Below are 15,751 nucleotides of genomic sequence, written 5' to 3'. Positions count from 1 at the left end.
TGATAATCATCAAAACAATCTGGTACTAGATAAGAGATAAAGGGGTGGATCATTAGAATAGAGTTGGTATAAGCCACAGTTAATAATCATAGTGATCTGGTGTTTGATAATCACAAATATCCCAACTTCCAAGTCAAGAGCTCACTATCTGACAAAAAATGCTGGTGAAAATGGAAAGCCGTTTGGCAGAAATTAAATATAGACCAATACCTCACACTGCATATCAGGTTAAGGTTTAGACTTAAAAGGTGATACCATAAACAAATTAGGAGAGCATGGAATAGTTTACATATCAGATCTATGAATAGAGGAGGATTTTATGAACAAAGAAAAATTAGAGAATATTAAAGGATGTAAAGGCTTTAGTACATTAAATTTAAAAGATTTTGCACAAACAAAACCAATGAAGTCAAGATTAGAAGGAAAACAGAAAACTAAGGAAATAAATTGACATCAAGTTTCCTGAATAAAGGTCTCATTTCTCAAATATGCAGAGAACTGAATCAAAATTTTAAGAATACAAGTCATTCCACAATTGATAAGTGGTCAAAGAATATGAACAGGAAGTTTTCAAGTGAAGAAATCAAATGCTATTTATAGAGCATGTGAAAAATGCTCTAAACCACTATTGATTAGAGAAATGCTGATTAAAACAACTCTTGAGGTACCACGTCACACATATTAGATTGACTTATATAAGAGAAAAGAAAAATGACAAATATTGGAAGCAATATAGGAAAATTGGGACACTAATGAATTGTTGATGGAGTTGTGAACTGACCCAACCAATATGGAGTTATGCCCAAAGGAGTAAAAAATTTTGAACCAGCAGCATTACTATTAGATCTGCATCCCAAAGAGATTTTTTTTAAAAAAGAAAAAAACTATATACAAAAATATTTATAGCAGCTCTTCTTGTGTCAGCAAAGAATTAGAAACTGAGGAAATAACTACGAATTGGGGAATTACTGAACAAACTAGGGTATATGGTTGTGAGGGAAGTTATCAGAAAGGATGATCAGGATGCTTTAAAAAAACCTGGGAAGACTTACACAAACTGATACAAAATGAGATGAGCAGAACCAAGAGTAAATTGTACACAGTAATAGTATTATTGTGTAATGATAGACTGTGAATGACTTAGCTAGTTTTAGCAACACAATGATCTTTGTTATGCTTGTTGTTTGTGCTTTATCCCTGAAGAGGACCATGATATCAGGGAAGTGATGTCCCGATCTGCAAGTGAGTTGGATTTAAATAAGGGTAGACTGTGCAAAGTCACAAAACTCATTTTCTCCTCCAGTGTCATCTGGGTCCACTGACAAAATATAGATGAGGATGACTGGATGATGACAGGATGACAGGAGATGGCACTGGCTTAGTGGGAGAACATCATGCTATATTGTGATCCACACTCAGTTCCCACACTCCTCTCTCTGGGTGTAGATGGCTCTCTTCATCATAAGATTATTGGAATTGATCTGAATTGTCTCATTGTTGGAAAGAGCCATGTCCATTAGAATTGATCGTCATATAATCTTCTTGTTGCTATTGTGTACAATGATCTCCTGATTCTGCTCATTTCACTCAGCATCAGTTCATGTCTCTCCAGGCCTCTCTGAAATTATCCTACTGGTCATTTCTTACAGAGCAATAATATTCCATAACATTCATATACCATTACTTATTCAGCATTCTCCAATTGATGGGCATCCACTCATTTTCCAGTTTCCAGACACTACAAAAAGGGCTGCCACAAACATTCTTGCACATGTATATTTCTTTCCCTCCTTTATGATCTCTTTGAGATACAGGCCCAGTATAGACTCTGTTGGATCAAAGGGTATGCATTTTGATAGCCCTTTGAGCATAGTTCCAAATTGCTCTCCAGAATGGCTGGATCAAGAATACTTCTTTGCAGAAATAGGGGGACTATATAGGGGTGTGAAATTCTGCATAAATATCATGCTTCATTTATGTATATTAATTTTGTGGAACTATTTGTTATCCTCTTTCTTCCTCTTTATTATAAGGAAAGACTCTCTAGGAGATGGAGGGGGAGAGATATTTTGATGTTTTTAAAATGATAAAAAAATTTAAAAGAATTGAAGCTAAATGCTGATTCAGAAAAGCTTAGAAAGATTTTTTAAATTTTATCTTATTAATTTTATAATTATACATTTTTTGACAGGATATGCATGAGTAATCCTTTTATAACATCATCCTTTGTATACATTTTTCCAGATTTTCCCCTCCCTCCCCCTACTCTCTCCCTTAGATGACAGGCAATCTCATACATTTTACATGTGTTACAGTATAACCTAGATATAATATATGTGTGTAAATCCAATTTTCTTGTTGCACGTTAAGTATTGGATTCTGAAGGTATAAGTAACTTGGGTAGATAGACAGTAGTGCTAATATTTTACATTCACTTCCCAGTGTTCCTTCTCTGGGTGTAGTTGTTTCTGACCATCATTGATCAGCTGGAAGTGAGTTGGATCTTCTTTATGTTGAAGATTTCCACTTCCATCAGAATACATCCTCATACAGCATTGTTGTTGGAGTGTATAGTGATCTTCTGGTTCTGCTCGTTTCACTCAGCATCAGTTGATGTAAGTCTCTCCAAATCTTTCTGAATTCCTCCTGCTGGTCATTTCTTACAGAGCAATAATATTCCATAGCCTTCATATACCATAATTTACCCAACCATTCTCCAATTGATGGACATCCATTCATCTTCCAGTTTCTAGCCACTACGTAAAGAGCTGGTACAAACATTTTGGTACACACAGGTCCCTTTCCCCTCTTTAGTATTTCTTTGGGATGTAAGCCCAGTAGTAGCATTGCTGGATCAAAGGGTATGCACAGTTTGATAACTTTTTGGGCATAGTTCCAGATTGCTTAGAAAGATTTATATGAACTGATGCTGAGTGAAGTAAGTAGAAGCAGGAGAATATTCTACAGCAAGATTTTGTGATGATCAGCTATCATAAACTTAGCTCTTCTCAATAATACAGTGATCCAAAGCAAATCCAATAGACTTGGGATAGAAAATGCCATTTGCATCTAGAAAGAGAATTATGGAGATGGAATAAGAACCAAATTATATAATTTCACCTTTTTTGTTTGTTTTTTCTTTCTCATGTTTTTCCCTTTCTCAACATGACTAATATGGAAATATGTTTAAAATGATTGTAAGTGTATAACCTATATCAGATTGTTTCCTGTCTTAGGAGGGTAGGATATGAATTCATTATCTATTAAGAGTAACAGGTAGAGTAATAAATATTGTTGTTCATTTGTGTCCAACTCTTTATGACCCCATTTAGAATTTTCTTGGCAGAGATACTGGAATGGTTTGCCATTTCCTTCTCCAGATCATTTTACAGATGAGGAAACTGAGGCAAACAGGATGAAGTGACTTGCCCAGGATTACATAGTTAGTAAGTGTTTGAGGCCTTCCAGAAATAGGAATATATTGTAACAAAGACATTTTAGGTACATAAAGTCTATGAAAAGTGAAAATGCACCAGGCACTGATTCACTCTTGTGTAATTACAACTATATACCCTTTAGAATGAATTCCTAAGTATATTGTATATAAATATATATAAATAACTGAGTATATAAATAAGTTGTTAGCTGCTGCTTCTGCATATACACGAACACGCTTGAACATCGCATAAGCAATAATCAGTCTTCCACTGGAATCTCAAATATCTGTAGGAGAGGACAAAAACAAATATTAAGCATTGGGAAAAATCTTCTGAGTAGTAAACAAAGTAGTTTTTCTGAAGCCTTAATGTGCAATTCTTTTAGAGATCAGTGAAGTCTTTATAAGCCTGAAGTCATTAGAATTTTGTATTGCATTAATTTGTACTGTATTATATTGATTTCCCTTAGAAATTGTCCTGAATTGCAAGAGACTATAGGTAAAAAGGTTATATTATAAGTTTACCAGCTGAAAAAGGACAACTTAGTGTAACAAAGGCAATCTTGCCTAAGAGTTATCAAGTAGAAAAACCCAGCAGTGTGTTTAGGGAAGCATCACCAAATATTTTCAGATGCTTCTGAGACCATCTCTCTTTTACTTAAGAAGATACCTTTTAATTCTAAATATATGTCCTCATAATCATCTGTATGAGAGTTCTTTACAATTATAGCCAAACCCTTTAAATCACTATTGATCAGAGGAATGCAAATTAAGACAACTCTAAGATATCACTACACACCTCTCAGATTGGTGAAAATGACAGGAAAAGGTAATGAAGAATGTTGGAGGGGATGTGGGAAAACTGGGACACTGATACATTGTTGGTGGAGTTGTGAAAGAATCCAACCATTCTGGAGAGCAATTTATAACTATGCCGAAAGGGCCATCAAACTGTGTATACCCTTTGATCCAGCAGTGTCTCTAGTAGGTCTGTATCCCAAAGAGATCTTAAAGAAGGGAAAAGGGACCCACATGTCCAAAGATGTTTATGGCAGCCCTTTTTTTGTAGTGGCAAGAAACTGGAAACTGAGTGGATGCCCATCAATTGTAGACTGGCTGAATAAGTTATGCCATATGGATGTTATGGAATAATATTGTTCTATAAGAAACAATTAGCAGGATGATTTTGGAGAGGCATGGAGAGACTTTCATGAACTGAAGTGAAGTGAGAAGAACCAAGAGACAGCAAGATTATATGATGATCAATTCTGATGGATATGGCTCTTTTCAACAGCAAGATTATTCAGGCCACTTCCAATGATCTTGTGATGAAGAAAGCAATCTGAACTCTTAGAGAGGACTGTGGGAACTGAGTATAGATCACAACATAGTATTTTTCACCCTTTTTGTTGTTGTTTGCTTGCATTTTGTTTTCTTTCTTATTTTTTCCTTTTTATCTGATTTTTCTTGCAACATGATAGTTGTGGAAATATGTATAAAAGAATAACATATGTTTAATATGTATTAGATTGCTAAAGATAGGGGGAAAATTGGAACAAAGTTTTGCAAGGGTGAATGTTGAAAATTGTCTATGCATATGTTTTGAAAATAAAAAGTTTTAACAAAAACAATTATAGTAAAACTTACTCCATTCATCCTATTCAGATTTGGACCCAGCTCATTCTCCATCTGCAATAACTGTTGAAGATACATGTACAAGCATACCAAAGAGATATTACAAGTTCAGTTTCAGACCATTTCAGTAAAGAAAATATCACAATAAAGTGAGTCACACAAATTTTGGGGTTTCCTACTGCATATAAAAAGTTATGTTCATGTTAAATATGCATCCATTGAATGTGCATTTTACCCACAAGAGAACTTCTTTTAAAACTAGGATCCATATTCTCAAACCCTCCTAAGTTTATGTAATATTGTTCAATTTTGTGGTATCTTGGAGACAGAAGAAGCCTGAGAAATGGGAGAGAGATGGGAGGACAGCTGGGTAGTGGAATAGTCAAAACACACACAACATTTATCAATTACGTTTGCCATCTTATATGGGAGCAGTTAGTGGTTCCCCAAAGCAAAAAAAAAAAAAAAAAAAAAAAAAACTACAACAGCAAAGATAATCAGTCACAGATCACCATAATAGGTATAATAATAATGAAAACTTTGAAAAATTGTGGAAATAATGAAAATTGGAAAAATGGCACCACTACACTTGCTTCACAGAGAGTTGCCACAAGCCTTCAATTTGTAAAAAAAAAAAAAAAAAAAAAAAAAAAAACAACCAAACAAAAAAAAAACAGTATCTGAGAAGTACAATAAATTGAAGCACAATAAAATGAATTATGCCTGTACTATATGATCACATCAGCCAGATGTCCATTAAATTGCATGTCACAGTCTGAAAAGAAGGCATTCTTTGCCATTTGTTTTTTCTATATGTGGAATTACACTGAGCCATTTTGAATTTTGTAAAATTCATGGAAGATCTTATAGTCTATAAGAAATCTATCTTCTATTTGGACTGTATAATGCTTAAACCCCATGTCAATAGGAAAAATTTATGGAGAGTATACTTCACCTTATTTTATGCCTTGCTTGATATTAAAGGATTGTTGAATAATACTTCTGTTATGACATCTATCAAGCAATTTTGTATGATCTTAATATCTACGAGAGATTTTTTTTGGAGGAGAGCCTTCAAAGATGTAATTTATTCTATCAAATCAAACGTCTTTAATTGGTTAACAAATAATGTGATATTGTGTTCTTTGTACTTTTCAGTAAATTGTGTGATTAAAATACATCATGAAGTATTTTCACCATAGATGTCCTTAATATGTTAGGATTAGATTAAATTCCAAAAATGTATTTAAAGATGGAAAACTAGGCATGTAGTCAGGGGCAATTGCTGTCCTTCCTTGATTGCTTTTCACAGGAGGAATAATATTGTGACTTTTTTTTCTTGCCAATCATTATCTTTCACTTTTTCTGGCCCATTGAGAAGCACTCCTTCGGTCATTCAAAATTGTATTGTCTCTAGCACAGGCCTCCTTTTCTATTCTTGTTCTGTCTCTTATTCTTCCTGTCTTTGCTTTCATTAGGGCAATTTCTACTTCCTTGTATAGTAAATATATTAGGGAATGTGATGTTGAGCCTAAATATGGTACCTTCACTATCACAGATGGAGAAAACAGCTAATTGGAGAGATGACAAAAATTCTTTTCATTTTTGTCTGTTTGCTATCTTTCCAGTTTTATCCTTGTATGCTCTTGGGATGAGCTGATTTAATTAGGTCTCACATCAAGCTTTCTGCAAATTTGTTCTACCATGCCCTCCCCTCCCCCCATGTTTCATGAAGTAATAAGGCTCACAATATTTTAAAATTACTTATCATATTGTTTTTCATTTTCATTTATTTGTCAATTTTTGGACATTTAGGTTGTTTCCAGTTCTTTGTCATACAGGTAATGCTAACATTTATGTATATGTATATAAACACAAATATAAATATATATATATATATATATATATATATATGTATATATACATGTGTATATTTACATGCACACACACACACATCTTGCCCCTAACTGAAAAATATTTATCGTGATTATTGTTTGTTAGTTATGAAAAGGAATTTTACTTTGTAAAGCAAATGTTATCTTAAGTCATTCTGTAAATAAGGTATGTGTCAACATATATTATCAGAATCATCTGTGTTGATGATGATCAAATCTGTCTCTCTTGTCCTAAAAGCTTTCTGCTGATAGCTAATCTCATATGTTTTAACTGACTTTCAGACATCTCAAGTTGGATGTCTAGTAGACATTTAAAATTTAACCAAAATCAAACTCATCATCTTTTCCCCTAAACCCTTTCCTATCTTCTTTATTACTATTGAGAGTAATGCCATATTCCTAGTTCCCCAGGCTCACAGCCTTGACTCTTTACTATCTCTTTTTCCCTCATGGCCAATCTTTGCCATCTTCTGTCAATTTTACCTTTGTGACATTCTTCAAATAAGCCCCCTTCTCTTCTCTGATCCTGCCACTTTTTCTGGTGGAGGCCCTCATCATTTTACACCTGGAATATTTGCAATAACCTGCTGATGAATCTTGCTGGCTTAAGTCTCCCCACTCAGATCCATTCAACTACCAAAGTGATTTTCCTAAAGCATAGATCTGACTATGTCATCTTCTCTACTTAATAAATTCGAATGGCTCTTAATCATCTTCAGGATTAAATAGAATATATTCTGTTGCACAAAGCCCTTCATGACTTAATCCCCTCCCACTTTTCTAGTCTTCTTACAGCTCATTCTTTTTACTTATTCTTTGACCCATTAACACTGACTTACTATTCCATGAACAAGATACACACCTCTCCGCTAGCCATCTTCTCTGACTGTCCCCCATGTCTGGAATGCTCTCATTCCTCAACTTCACCTACTTCCTTCCTTGACTTCTTTTAAGTTTCATCTAAAATTTCATCTTCAACAGGAAATCTTTTTCAAACTTTCTTCATTCTAGTGCCTTCCCTCTCTAAATTATTTCCTATTTGTCTTATATATAGCTTGTTTGTACTTGTTTGCTTGTTGTCCCCATTAGATTATGAGTTCCTTGAAGGCAGGGACTTTTTTGCCCCCTTTTACACCCCCAGTGCTTAGCAAAGTGTCTGGCATTTCATATTGATTGACTCTTATCTGAACAACTCAAAATTTCTTTTTTTTTAAATTTTGTTTTGTTTTTTTTTTCCCCAATTATATATAAAAACAATTTTTAAACATTTAAAAAAATTAAGTTCAAAATTCTCCCTATCCTTCTTTCCTCCCCTTCATTGAAAAGGCAAGCAATTCAATATAAGTTATACATATGCAGTCATCAAAACATATCTATATATTAGCCATATTGTTCAAGAAAACACTGACCTTCCCTCCACAACAAAAAAAAATTCTAAGAAAAATAAAGAAATTTTTAAAAAGAGTATTCTTTGGCTAGCATTTAGGCTCTATCAGGTTTTTCTCTGAAGATGGTGAGCATTTTTTCATCATAAGTCCTTTAGAATTGCCTTGGATCACTGTATTGCTGAAAATAGCTAAATCCTTCACAACTGATCATTGTACAATATTGCTGTTACTATGTACAAAATGTTCTCCTGGTACTTCTCACTTTTCTTTGCATCAGTTCATGTAAGTCTTTCCAGGTTTTTCTGAGAGCATCCTGTTCATCATTTCTTATAATAGCACAATAATATTATTATTCCATCACAATCATATACCATAACTTGGACAGCTATTCCTCAATTGATGGATCTGCTTTCAATTCTTTTCCCCAAGAAAAGGACCACTATAATTATAAATATGTATGTACATATATTTACATATAGATCCTTTTCCTTTTTAAAAATCTATTTAGGATACAGACTTAATGTGGTATTGCTGTGTCAAAAGGAAAATCCTTTGAGCATAATCACAACTCCACCAACAAGGCATTAGTGTTTCAATTTCCTCACATTCATTCCAACATTTGTCATTTTCCTTTTTTGTCATATTAGACAATCTGATAGGTGAGGGGTGGCACTTTAGAGTTGTTTAGATTTTCATTTCTCTAATCCTAATATCCCAAAGGGTGAGGTGAATTTCTATACCAAACTGGATGTATAAGTTTTTCCTTCCCTGAGTCAATTTTGATGAGAGTAAGGTTCAAAGGCTTTTTCCTACTTTATGTATTTTCTCCCTCCACCATAAAAATTCTTTTGTGTTTGTTTATGTAAGAAAATTTGCTACATTCTACCTCTTCCTTTTCCCCTTTTCCAGTGCATTCCTCTTTTTTCACCCTTTCACTTTATTTTTTTAGGGATTATCTCATTAGATTCAGCTCACATGTGTGACCTGTCTTTGTATACTCCTTTTAAATACCCTCATAATTAGAAAGTTGTTAGGACTTATTAGAATCCATATAGAGTGCAAATAGTTTTAAACTTGTTGAATCCCTTATGATTTCTCTTTTCTATTTGCTTTTTAATGCTTCTCTTGACTCTTATATTTGAAAATCAAATTTTCTATTCAGCTTTGGTCTTTTCATCAGGAATAATTGAAAGTCTTCTGTTTTATTTAATATCCATTTTTCTCCTCTGAAGAATTATGCTCAGTTTTGCTAGTTAGGGTAGTATTAATTGTAATCCTAATTTCTTTACCTTCTAGAATATCATATTCCTAGTCTTATTTTCCTTTAATGTGAAGCTGCTAAATCTTGTGTTATACTAACTGTATCTCCACGATCTTAAGTTGTTTCTTTTTTCCTTACCTGGTAAGTCTCAAATTTGGCTATAATATTACTCTGAGTTTTCATTTTGGGATCTCTTTCTGAAGATGTTTGGTGGATTCTTTCTATTCTATTTTATCTTTGATTCTAGAATATCAAGGTAGTTTTCCTTCATAAATTTTTGAAAAATTATATTTCGATTATTTTTTTGATCATAACTTTCAGGTAGTTTCAATAATTCATAACAGTTTCTCTTTGGTCTGTTTTCTAGGTCAGTTGTTTTTCAAATGAGATATTTTCACATCATCTTCTTTTTTTTTTCTTTTGATTTTATTTTATTATTTCTTAAATTCTTGTGAATTCATTAGCTTCCACTGGTCCAAATTTAATTTTTAAAGAATTATTTTCTTCATTGGGTATTTTTATCTTCTTTTTCATTTGGCCAATTTTACTTTTTAAGGAATTCTTTTTGTCAGTGAATTTTTGTACATCTTTTCCCATTTGGCCAATTCTGCTTTTTAAAGTATTTTTCTCTTTATTGGATTTTTGGTAATTTTTTTTTTTACTATTTGGCCTATTTTGGTTTTTGAGGTTATCATTTTCTTCAGTATTTTTTGTGCCTTATTTATCAAGTTGTTTACTTTTTTCATGATGTTCTTGCATAATTGTCATTTCTTTTTCCAATTTTTCTTCTATCTTTCTTATTTGTTTTTTTAAACTATTTTAAATTCTTCCAAGAATTTGTTATGTCTTCTGAGTTTGTGTTTTCACCTTTTATGCCACCAACTTTTTATTGTCAGGATTTTTTGTTGTCTCTGCTCATTTTCCCCGCCTATTTCTTGAATGGTAGCCTATATGCTTCACTCTCACCCTGGTGTATTAAAACTTTCCTGCTAACCTTCTACATTGTTTTGGGCTGGAAAATTGTTTCACTCCCTCTTTTTGTGTGTTCTATCCTATGCAATTTATTTTAAGGCATTCTTTAAAGTTGTTTGGAAGGAATTTAGGAGAGCTAAGGAAGTCTTTTATATTTTCTCTGCCATCTTGCCTCCATCCTACCCCCCCCATACACATACACACACAATTTCTTTAAAGATAACAGAAATAACCTTGTTCAAAATTCTTCTGATCATAAATGACAGATGAGGCATAAAATAGGGAGATGTACACTTGCTAATCATTGATACTTATAACTAAAATAGGAATCTGAAAGAGTTTAGATGCATCCAGCTCTCTCTCAAACATCTCAGAAAATATTTGAAGGGGCACAAGGTGGACTAATGAAAAAGAAGGCTAAATAAAAATACCAGTAAGCTCCTCCATTCATTTCAAGATTACATAGGAAGATGGTCAAAAGTCTTCATGCTTTTAGAGAGAGATTCTCTAAAAAGGTAGAAAGCAAAGTGAAATTTAGTAAATAGATATGAAATATAAGGGAATTCTGAACAGAAACAGACTAGAGGTCATGAGCTCCTATAAATGTGGCCTAAATACAGAATCTTGGCTCTCCCGTGAGCATCACGGGATAGAATTAGTTCTCAATAGGCCACTTCACAAGGAGCTAGGACAGATGTGTGCCACAGAGCACTCAGAGCCAGCAGATGATGACAGATGAAACAGGATAACTCAACCATAACTTACACAAAGCTGGGAACCAGGACAATCATTAATATCTGGTTAGGACCAGTCAGACTCTCAGCATGGCATGTGACCAATTAAAGATCATAAAAGGAGAAAGAAAAAGAAGCAAAGGCCTGCACCTGCATTAGACCATCAGAAGCCAGGGAGAGTGACAGAAGGTGGAGCATAGTTCCAATTCCCCTTATGCAGAACAACATTGGTAGCAGCATTCAGACCACAGAGGGACATGACCAAACAGAGCCTGTCTATCGGGGTGCAGACAATTGTTCTGGCAAAAAGTTCAACTGTAAGAGATGAGGCTGGAGAGATGAGTAAAAAGAAGAAAACCTCAAATAATGAAGGAATATTATAAATTAAGAGAAGTCCAAAAGGTGATTCCAAAAGAAGAGAATAATTACATATCAAGTAAAAGTGAACCTGTAGAAAAAAGAATGGCTTAGTCATAAAAACACTAAAATTGACTGGGAAAAAAATAAGCTATAGATTTTTAAAAAGTAAAGTCATATCTCTTTACAGAAGGGAATTAGAAGAAAAATAGTTTAGAACAGAAAATGAAAATTTTTATCCATTTGATGTACTCCCTTAAAAACAGAATGGCTTCTCTGAGCTCTAACCCTGCAAGTGGCAACATGGCTAAGTGTACCAAGAAGGTTGAAATTGCTGGTAAATATGGAAGACGTTATGATGCACCCCTCAGAAAAATATTGAAGAAAATTTAAATTAGCCATCATGCCAAATATACCTGCTTCCTCTGTGGCAAGACCAAAATGAAGAGATGAGCTGTGAGTATCTGGCATTATGGATCCTGTAGGAACACAGTATCTAGTGGTTCATGGACCAACAATACCACCTCAGCAGTCACAATCAAATTTGCCATCAGAAGACTGAAGGAATTGAAAGACCAGTAAAATCTTATCAAATATTTGTAGTCCATAGTCCTACAATAAATGGGTTAATTTATGGAATAACATTTATGGAGTTAACAGTTTCCATGAAACAGGAAACATTACAGCACTCAAAAGCCTCAAAAGGTAAAAGAATATGTAAAACTTCTATGATCAAAAGTAATTTAATTGGAAAAAATCTTAAGGAGAATAATCTAAGAATTGTCAGATTTACTGAAAACCATAACTTAATAAAGGACCTGTACATGTGTTTTAAGAAATTATATAAAAAAATTCCAAATCCATTAAAAACAGAAGGCAAGTTAAAATTGAAAAAAATTCATCAGCTAACTCTTGAAAGTAATCATAGACTGAAAACACTTTTGAATATCATAACATTTTATAGATTGACAGATATATAGTTAATACATATAGCATAATACATGTTCCAAGACACAATTGATGTTGGGATTTGTTTTTCTTAACCCTATTTGTTGCAAAGATTTTTTTTCTTGGTAGCAGGAAGCTGGAGGATGGAAGAAAGAAGAGAGCTAGGAATGTGGTTATCAGAAAGAAAGAGTAAAGAAATGAAAGAGAACATTGAATCATGCTTTTGAAACACACAGAAGAAAGCAAAAGGAATCACAAACACAACAGCTCTGGAAGTAACATTTAATTAAAAAGAAAGATAAGATGTACATAATAGAAACTCTGTTTCATATACAACCTTCTATTTCTGCTCTACTTGTGTGTATGGGAATGCTGATTTTAGTGGATGTGTGTTTTTTAATTTTTTAAAGTGAGAGAGGTAGAGAAAGGAAAAGTCTGATTCAGTAGCCACGTGATCATGGGCAAGTCACTTAGCTTCCCTCTCTGACCCCATTTTCTCTTACAAAATGAAAATAATATTACAATGATTGCTGTAGATGGAAAGACTGCTTGAAATAAGGAATAGAGAACTGACCTCAGAGTCAAGGAGATCTGGGTTCAAATCCTATCTTTGAGACATTTGACTGTGTGACCATGAACAAATCACTGAACATCTCAGTGTCCTTAGGAAATACTCTTAAAACTTTTAGTTACAAAGTAGGTGCTGATAATTTGCTTTGGTACTGGAAATTTCCTCTTGAAAAATTCTCTGTAGCAATGAAATTGTAAGTTAGGTCCAGCACATAGAAAGACCTACCCTAGTAGATTGTTGGGTAGGATAAAATAAAATAATGAATGAATAGCAGTGTAAAAATGTCAATTATTATATGCATTCATATAAATACATATGTGGAGGATCAAGTAATTGCCACAGAGAAGGAAATTTTAAAAGTTCCAATAATTAATTAATCCAAGTAAAATCTAATACCTTAATTTCAGGTTTTACGTTGCTACCTCTAAAATACATATTGCATAGACCACCTCCACCACTACCAACAAAACCTTCTTTCCCTCAAAACTTGGTTACAATTAATTCCTAAAGAGTCTTGCTTTCAATATAGTGATCATCACTTCCTTGCTAACTTTAGCACATTGGTTTAAAGATATTTGAATGAAGATAAATGCCTTTTTAAAATTAATTTAAGGAAAAAGCTCATTTATATTTATACGTTTAAGTGTTTTTAATAGAAATGAGCACTGTATTTTATCAAAAGCTTTTTCTGTATCTACTGATATAATTGTGATTTTTTTAAACTTTTATTATTGATACAATCAATTATGATAGTAGCTTTTCTTATGCTAAATTATTCCTGTACTCTTGATGTAATTCTCATTTGGTCTAGTCTAATGTTTAATTTGCACTTGCCTCATTCCAGTTCATTCCAAAACTTGCACTTTTCCTAAAGGAATTGCCCTTTACCCAACGGGACATTTATCTAATCACTAGTGTGAGTTAGTCCTCTATATAAGATATTTGCATTCTATTCTGTTTTTTAGATGGTGATAAATGTTAGGAAGCTCTTTTTTATGTTAAGCTTAAACTATCTCCCCAAATCTGTCAAAAACTCTTTTTTTCCCTGACCCCCTACAGACTATCTCTTCCATGATTTCTCTTTTCCAGTCAAAAAGTCCCCAGTTCCCTCACCTCATTTCTCTTGGCATGGTCTGCAGCACTATCATCATTCTGTATACCCTCTACTAGATGTGCTACAATTTGTCAGCATAATTTCTAAAAAGTACTGTCCAAATCAAAACAATTTATAATCACATTTAAAATGCTACAAATCATTATTGATTAACAAAATGCAAATTAAAACAATATTGAGATATCATTTTATACCTATAAGATTGACTAAAATGATTGAAGGGGAAGTGACAAATTAGCTTTTTGTCATATTAGCTTTTCTTGCTGTTCATGTTTCATTATTAATTCATATTTGACCTTTATTCACCTTAAAATTCTGAATTTTTTCATATGAGTTATTTTCATGCCATTCTTCTGCCATCTTTCATTTGTGCAGTGGAATTTTTTTAAGCCAAGCATAAACTTATCATCAGTCTGTGAAATGCCATATTTTATCTTTTATCCTTTTTACAAGTACTATTCCAATGCCTTGTCATGATATGGAGGATAAACTTTCAAATGAAACTCAGAACTGAGTAAATTCTTTCTGTTTCTGCAGTACCAATGGCAGAGTGACAGGGAAGGGATAGAGGGATAAAAAGATTCCATTACTTTTCAGACTCTCAACAAACTTCAATTTGACTGATGGTACTTAAATATGTGATTCTTGTCCAATGACTGATGAGTGAACATATTGTTAGAAGAGTTGAGTCTTATCAACCCCAATATTTTTCCTATAAAAGAATCAAGCCACAAGAAGGAAGTTGCATCTAAATGGCAGGATGACTCATGGCTGTTCTGTGGAAAGGCAGAGAAAGTAGTTTTTAAAATGAATTTTATTTTATACCCAGACAAGAAATATTATTTCACAGGAAATTTGGTCATCCCATTTTGCAATATATGTGCAAAAAGATCACCATGAAAATAATTTCAATTTATGTTCCAACATGAATTGCTGAGAATGAAGCAGTAGAGAAATTCTGTTTCATGTCAACTCTCCATGTCAAGTCAACAAATACTCTGATATTTGATGACTTTAATGCAAAGGTTGAAAAAGGAGAGGATGAGTAGAAATATATGGGAAAGTATGGTTCAGGTAAAAAAAAATATTGAGTCTCCAGACATGTAGATTACATGGAAACCTCACATATTTGTATTACAAGCACTATCTTTTAATGAAACCAAATAACACCATAAAGAATTAAATGGATATTGTTTTATTTTAAGAGAAAGAAAAAAACTTGGTATTGATGTAGGAGTCATTGCTGAATCAGTTCTATGTGTATAGTCAACCTGCCAACTCCTCAGAACTAAGATCATACTTTGCAGAAAACAATAAGAAGAAAAAATTTAAATAGATTGAAATTAAAATAATTGAACCCTTAATTACTTAAACAAGTACAGACAATTCTGCTATAAAATGGCATGTGTTCCTAAAAATAACTATGCTAGATAAGATTAT

General features: G+C 33.2%; 1 protein-coding gene and 1 pseudogene across 2 annotated transcripts in view; one reads left to right on the top strand and one right to left on the bottom strand.

Moving 5' to 3' along the window:
- Positions 1–15,751, bottom strand: part of SLC35G2 (solute carrier family 35 member G2) — a 91,851-nt gene that overhangs the window by 64,231 nt on the left and 11,869 nt on the right. The gene's annotated exons all lie outside the window — the stretch shown is intronic.
- Positions 11,982–12,260, top strand: LOC141559542 (large ribosomal subunit protein eL43-like; annotated as a pseudogene).

Source organism: Sminthopsis crassicaudata, chromosome 3, assembly GCF_048593235.1.
Source record: "Sminthopsis crassicaudata isolate SCR6 chromosome 3, ASM4859323v1, whole genome shotgun sequence".
In the NCBI taxonomy this organism is placed as follows: Eukaryota; Metazoa; Chordata; class Mammalia; order Dasyuromorphia; family Dasyuridae; genus Sminthopsis; species Sminthopsis crassicaudata.
This window is presented reverse-complemented; position numbering and strand designations above follow the sequence as displayed.